A 5736-nucleotide genomic window follows, 5' to 3' on the forward strand; every position below is an offset into this window, starting at 1 on the left:
TCATTTATCTACACACTGCGGTCCCTCCCTCGGCTGTGCCCGCATTTGACTTATTTTTCTCTCCAGCATTGGTATGTTTGCATTGAGCCAGACATGCCTGCCACCTGGTCCTCTTATAGGACCAGTGGCACTGCCTTGAGACTGTTGCTTGCCAGGACCCATTTAGATTACCTCAATAGTGAGATATAAGTATACTCCCCAAATTAGGAAGACAGAGATCAGTGGTAGAACTGGGCCTCATAAGAGAACTGGGAGGACATTTGGGTTCTGCCACCATTCTCAAGGCCACATGATTGCGTCTCCCGGTTGCGGTGGCCATTCATTGCTCCCTGTCTCCGAGTTCAGCTGTCATGGAAGCAATATGTTCTGCCTATTTTAGCCACTACTGTGAACTTCTACTTCCCCATAGCTTCTGTGCATGTAGAATTGCTACCAGTGTGTGTTTTCCATCACTTTATGATTATTACCACTCTGCCTTCCAAAAAAGAGCAAACGCTTGACTTATATACATAGAGCTGGTTCCTTGTTGTTGCCAATAGTGAAGGAAATGCGGGTTTTGTAGGTTTGCAATGTAAACTACTCTTGATCGATTTAATGCCCAAATTAGCGACACTGTGAACAGAACACCCAACAGTTTACATGGGAGTCAGATTCACCAAGTCATTTCCTCATTAAAGGAGAAATCACCTTGAACAGCCACCAAAGGCTTGCTGAAATTAGCATTTTAAAACAATCGAATGCATCCTTTCATCTTTTATGCTGCTATAGACTTAAAAGTTAGTAAAATATGAAAGGGAGAAATTAAGTTGACTGTAATCCTTTAGTAGAATTAAACACAGAGCCCTCAATGGTATTATGGAGCTGCTTTACAGAAAATAGCTAAATAATTAATTCATTTTATGTATCCTCGTGTGGCACCAAATGCCAAATCTCTTAAAAATGTTGTAACATTTGTTTCTGAGTTACTCAGGAAAGTTACACAAAAAAGCGCTTTAGATGATGTTCAGGTTCTCTGAAACATTTTGCCCCGGCCATCCCAAGGAGGTGAACGTTGTCTTGGGGGACTATATGGACAAACCCTGGGCCCTGGGGCTGGGCTATGTCGAGGAGGAGGGAGAAGATTGCCTTCTTACCCCTTTTCTTGGGAAACATATCTCCTGACTTACAGACTGGTGAAGAAGCTTTGAGTCTGTGAAACTGCAGGCTTAGTCTTGGAAGTCTGGGTCCTTAGTTCATGGGGAACTGGAAGAGTTATCCGGAGGAACACTGGGGAGTGAGTGTGGCTCCTGTCCTGAGCCTAAGCATTTATTTAGGGCAAGGCATTCATTCATAAACAAACGTTTCTGAGCCCCTACTGTGTATTGATGCTGTGCTGGGTGCTGGGGTGATTTGGGGGTCAGCATATCAGACCTGGTCCTTGCCTTTTGAGGTCCGCATTCTAATGAGACAATAGCTCAGCACAAACACACGTCTTCAGAAGTGCCTATGAAATAACCTGTGCTGTGAGGGAGATTAGTAGACGAGACCTTCTTATTGCATTTAAGCTGAAACCTGGAGATGAGATGGGAAGTGGTGGGGGAGCTTTTCTAGGGGAGGCAAGGGCTTGTGGAAGAACTGAGAAGAGCTCAGTGCATTTCAAGAATTGAAGAAGGCAGGTATGGCTGGGTTGCTGGGGGAAGGAGGAAAGAGTGTTAAGGGGGGGCCAGGCACAGTGGCTCACGCCTGTAATCCCAGCACTTTGGGAGGCTGAGGGGGGTGGATCACCTGCAGTCAGGAGTTTGAGACCGGCCTGGTTAATATGGTGAAACCCTGTCTCTACTAAAAATACAAAAATTAGCTGGGCGTCGTGGTGCACACCTGTAATCCTAGCTACTTGGGAGGCTAAGGCAGGAGAATCATTTGAACCTAGGAGGTGGAGGTTGCAGAGAGCCAAGATCGTGCCACTGCACTCCAGTCTGGGCGACAAGGGTAAAACTGTCTCAAAAAAAAAAAAAAAAAAAGACTGTCGAGGAGGAAAAACTTTTTCTCTATTTTTCTTAAGTTCAGTGGCCGGGGCTTGCAAATTTAATGGAAAAAAGACAGATTAACAGGAGAAAAGTAATATAAATTTTATTAATATTTTATGTGGATAGGAGTTTACAGAAAGGAAGTGAAACTCAAAGAAGCAGTTCAACTCAGCAGCATATATATTACACCATTTTAGCAAAGTAAGGTGGAGTTGGGTTTCAAGGCACAATAAGTTGTGGAAAAGTGACTAGAGCATATATGGGAGAAAGTAATGGAAGAAAAGGGCTATTTCAGCAAGGTTTGTTCATGACAACTTTTCTTGGTGCCGACTCTATTTCTAGTGATAAAGGTTATTCTCCTGTTCCTGGTAGGGTGAAGGGGACACCTTCACAAAGGGAAATTTGTATCCTGCTTTTGGGCAGCAAACGGGAGGCAAGAGAATTCTTGCCTCTGTTGATTCTCAAATGCCTTCAACTCATAATGAGCCTCATACCAAAGTGGCATATTTGGGGGGTGGCATATCCTGATCCCCATCAAGAGGCACAGATGATGGGGGAAGAGAGAAGAGGTTCTACCATGGAGGGCTGTGGGCCATGGTGAGGTCTTAGGATTTTTTGGATTTTATTCAAAGTGCAATGAGAGAGGCTGTTGAAGGGTTTTAGGCAAGAAAATGACATGAACTGATTTATATTTTAAGCAATTTGCTCTGGCATCTTTGTGAATAATCGTGTCTCTTCTCTCTGCTTGGGAAGTAAGCTGAGAATTTAAGTGTCTCTCATCCCAGAAACAAAAGCTTGTGTGAGGTCAGGCAGTCAGCAGAGAACAGCGGGGGTTATTTGGAGGGACCTCTGCCATTAGCTCCTAGAGGCAGCAGCTGAGAGGGTTGACTGCCTCAGTGGCCGCTGCCGAAACCAAGCCCCACGGACACTCTGGAAGGATGAAGAAACCAGGTGTTCACACAGGGCAGACTCTGCCTTAACCAACTGCTATTATGCTTCAGGTGACCCTCCTGGATAGGGAGCGTGGGTCAGGTGAGCAGGAGTCAGAGCACCAGGAGCTCCAGAGAGATGAATGAAGAACAACTTCCCTCAGTTCTCAATGTGGGAGTCCAGAGGAGAAGTCCTCAGGGTCAAAATGGTAGAGACCTTCAGGGAGAGGAAAGATGGAGTCCCTCCTGCCCAGTGGACTAATGCCATGGCCAACCTTAACGTTTTTGTCTAATTCCCACCCCCCCCACCCACCCCCAGTCCTAAGATTGAAGTGGAGATGGGTCCTGGGACAAGGCAGGAGTAATGTGGGAAGTGGACACTGCGGTTGGTTGTCTCCATTGGAAGCCAAGGGCTCCATTCTGAATTAGTAAATGTACCCTGAAGGCAGATGGCCTTCCCCATGGCACGGGGTAGCTAGCACTTTAGAAGCAGGAGCCTGACTGGGTACAGTGGCTCGCGCCTGTAATCCCAGCACTTTGGGAGTCTGAGGCGGGCAGATCACGAGGTCAGGAGATCAGGACCATCCTGGCCAACATGGTAAAACTCCATCTCTACTAAAAATACAAAAATTAGCTGAGTGTGGTGGTGGGTGCCTGTAATCCCAGCTACTCGGGAGGCTGAGTCAGGAGAATCGCTTGAACCAGGGAGTCAGAGGTTGCAGTGAGCCAAGATCACGCCACAGCACTCCAGCCTGACGGCAGAGCAACACTGTCTCAAAAAAAAAAAAAAAAAAAAAAAAAAAAGAGCAGGAGCCCAAGGGCAGTGCTTTTAATGAAAGTGCAAAGGAAGAGAAGCTCTAAGAGGAAAATAAGCAAATTTCAAAAAAAAAATGAGAAAAAAAATGTGTGGATGATTCACTTGCATTATGTTGAAACGGAAGATCTTAATCATACTGAGTACCATGAATAGAAACAACATGAAACTGTGTAAAAACATTAGAGACCAGATCATGAAGGGAAGGACATAGCAGGCAAAGAAGTCAGAGAAATGGGTGAAAGTTCATTCCAACAAGTGCTTTGCTGTATGGAAGAACTTAAATTCAATAAAGCAAGAGCTTAAAGAAGAGATTAAAATATTAATAGATATCAGGTCTTAGGTAAGAAAGAAACAGAAAAAATTAAAAAAATTAATGACGTTGTAAGAAAGAGAATAGACTTGGCTAAAAACAAGTTAAGAGAGCTGGAATAGAAGGCTGAGGTAATCATAATGAACACAGCACACAAAACCCACCGTGGTACATGTATACCTATGTAACAAACCTGCACGTTCTGCACAAAACTTAAAGTAAAATTTAAAAAACAAAACCTACTCTTAAGTAAACCCAACACATTTTCTGGCTGGCCTAATATTAAATTATCTGCATTTGCTTAATAAAAAAAAGAAAAAAATGCCTGTTTGAATAGAGTACTGCACTGAATCATTTGGTTCTCAAATGCTGTAGGCACTTGGAGTTACTGCAGTAAATTAGGAGGTCATCCATCATTTCCGTCCCCATTGGAACACTGTGATGGCAATACCCAGGCTGTACTGCAGATAACAGGGAACATCTGGCTGTTCTCTAATTTGATGAGAGAAGCCAATCACCTCTGCACAAACACATTCCATTTCCATAGACAATTCAGCAGAATAGATGGAAACGCTTCAGGGCACATCCCAGGACTTGCACCATCAGGCAAGCTCTGCATTCACCTCCCTGAAAAGCAATCATCCTGGTGTTCATTATCTAGAACTTTCTAAAAAGGAACCATTTTATTTTAGAAAAGAATGGCCACGAGAGTTAAGATCAAGTTTTAACCAGTATTTAACATACCTTTCCCTCAACCTATTTCATACATCATGGGTTCACTACAGGAGTGTTGAAATTTCTGTATAAGAGTCACTGCTTTGAAGAGTCAATACTGAAATGCCAGTTTTGGCATGTTCTGATGCAGTGGAAATTGTCTAAGTTGGTGTTTGAGGACCCCCATTGCCTGGGCCCTATCTGCCTCTATGTCATCTCCTCCCAGTGTCCACATCAATCATCCTTCATGCTTAAGCAATGCCAATCTGCTTGTCTCAAATCTTCATGCTCTCACTTATGCCTTTATCATTGCTTGGAATGCCTTTCTCATCTTTCGTTGCTGAAATACTCCTACTTGTCACACATCTGTCTTTCCAGAAATCCTTCCTAGACTCTCCTGGCTAAGCAAAAGACCCCTAATTTTTGAACTCATAAGTCTCTGTTTATAGCACTTTTTTTTTTTTTTTTGAGATGGAGTCTCACTCTGTTGCCCAGGCTGGAGTGCGGTGGCACGATCTCTGCTCACTGCAGCCTCTATCTCCCAGGTTCAAGTGATTCTCCTGCCTCAGCCTCCTGAGTACCTGGGATTACAGGTGCGTGCCACCATGCCTGGCTGATTTTTGTATTTTTAGTAGAGACAGGGTTTCACCATGCTGGCCAGGCTGGTCTCAAACTCCTGACCTTGTGATCCACCTACCTCGGCCACCCAAAGAGCTGGGATTACAGGTGTGAGCCACCATGCCTGGCCTATGGCACTATTTTTATCAGTCACCAGATGAGACTGATATTATGTGTGCATGTGGCAGTCTCTTAAGCTGGATGAGAAGCTCCAAGAAGGCCTTGTGGTCTATCTCTTACTGGCCTTCATCATCCAGGCCTTAATACAGGGTATAACTATTCTTAGCATCTCAAAATGCTTGTTGAATTGAAATGGGAAATGCTTCCTTCTCAAGCCCACAT

This window comes from Chlorocebus sabaeus, chromosome 9 (genome assembly GCF_047675955.1).
Source record: "Chlorocebus sabaeus isolate Y175 chromosome 9, mChlSab1.0.hap1, whole genome shotgun sequence".
Lineage (NCBI taxonomy): Eukaryota > Metazoa > Chordata > Mammalia > Primates > Cercopithecidae > Chlorocebus > Chlorocebus sabaeus.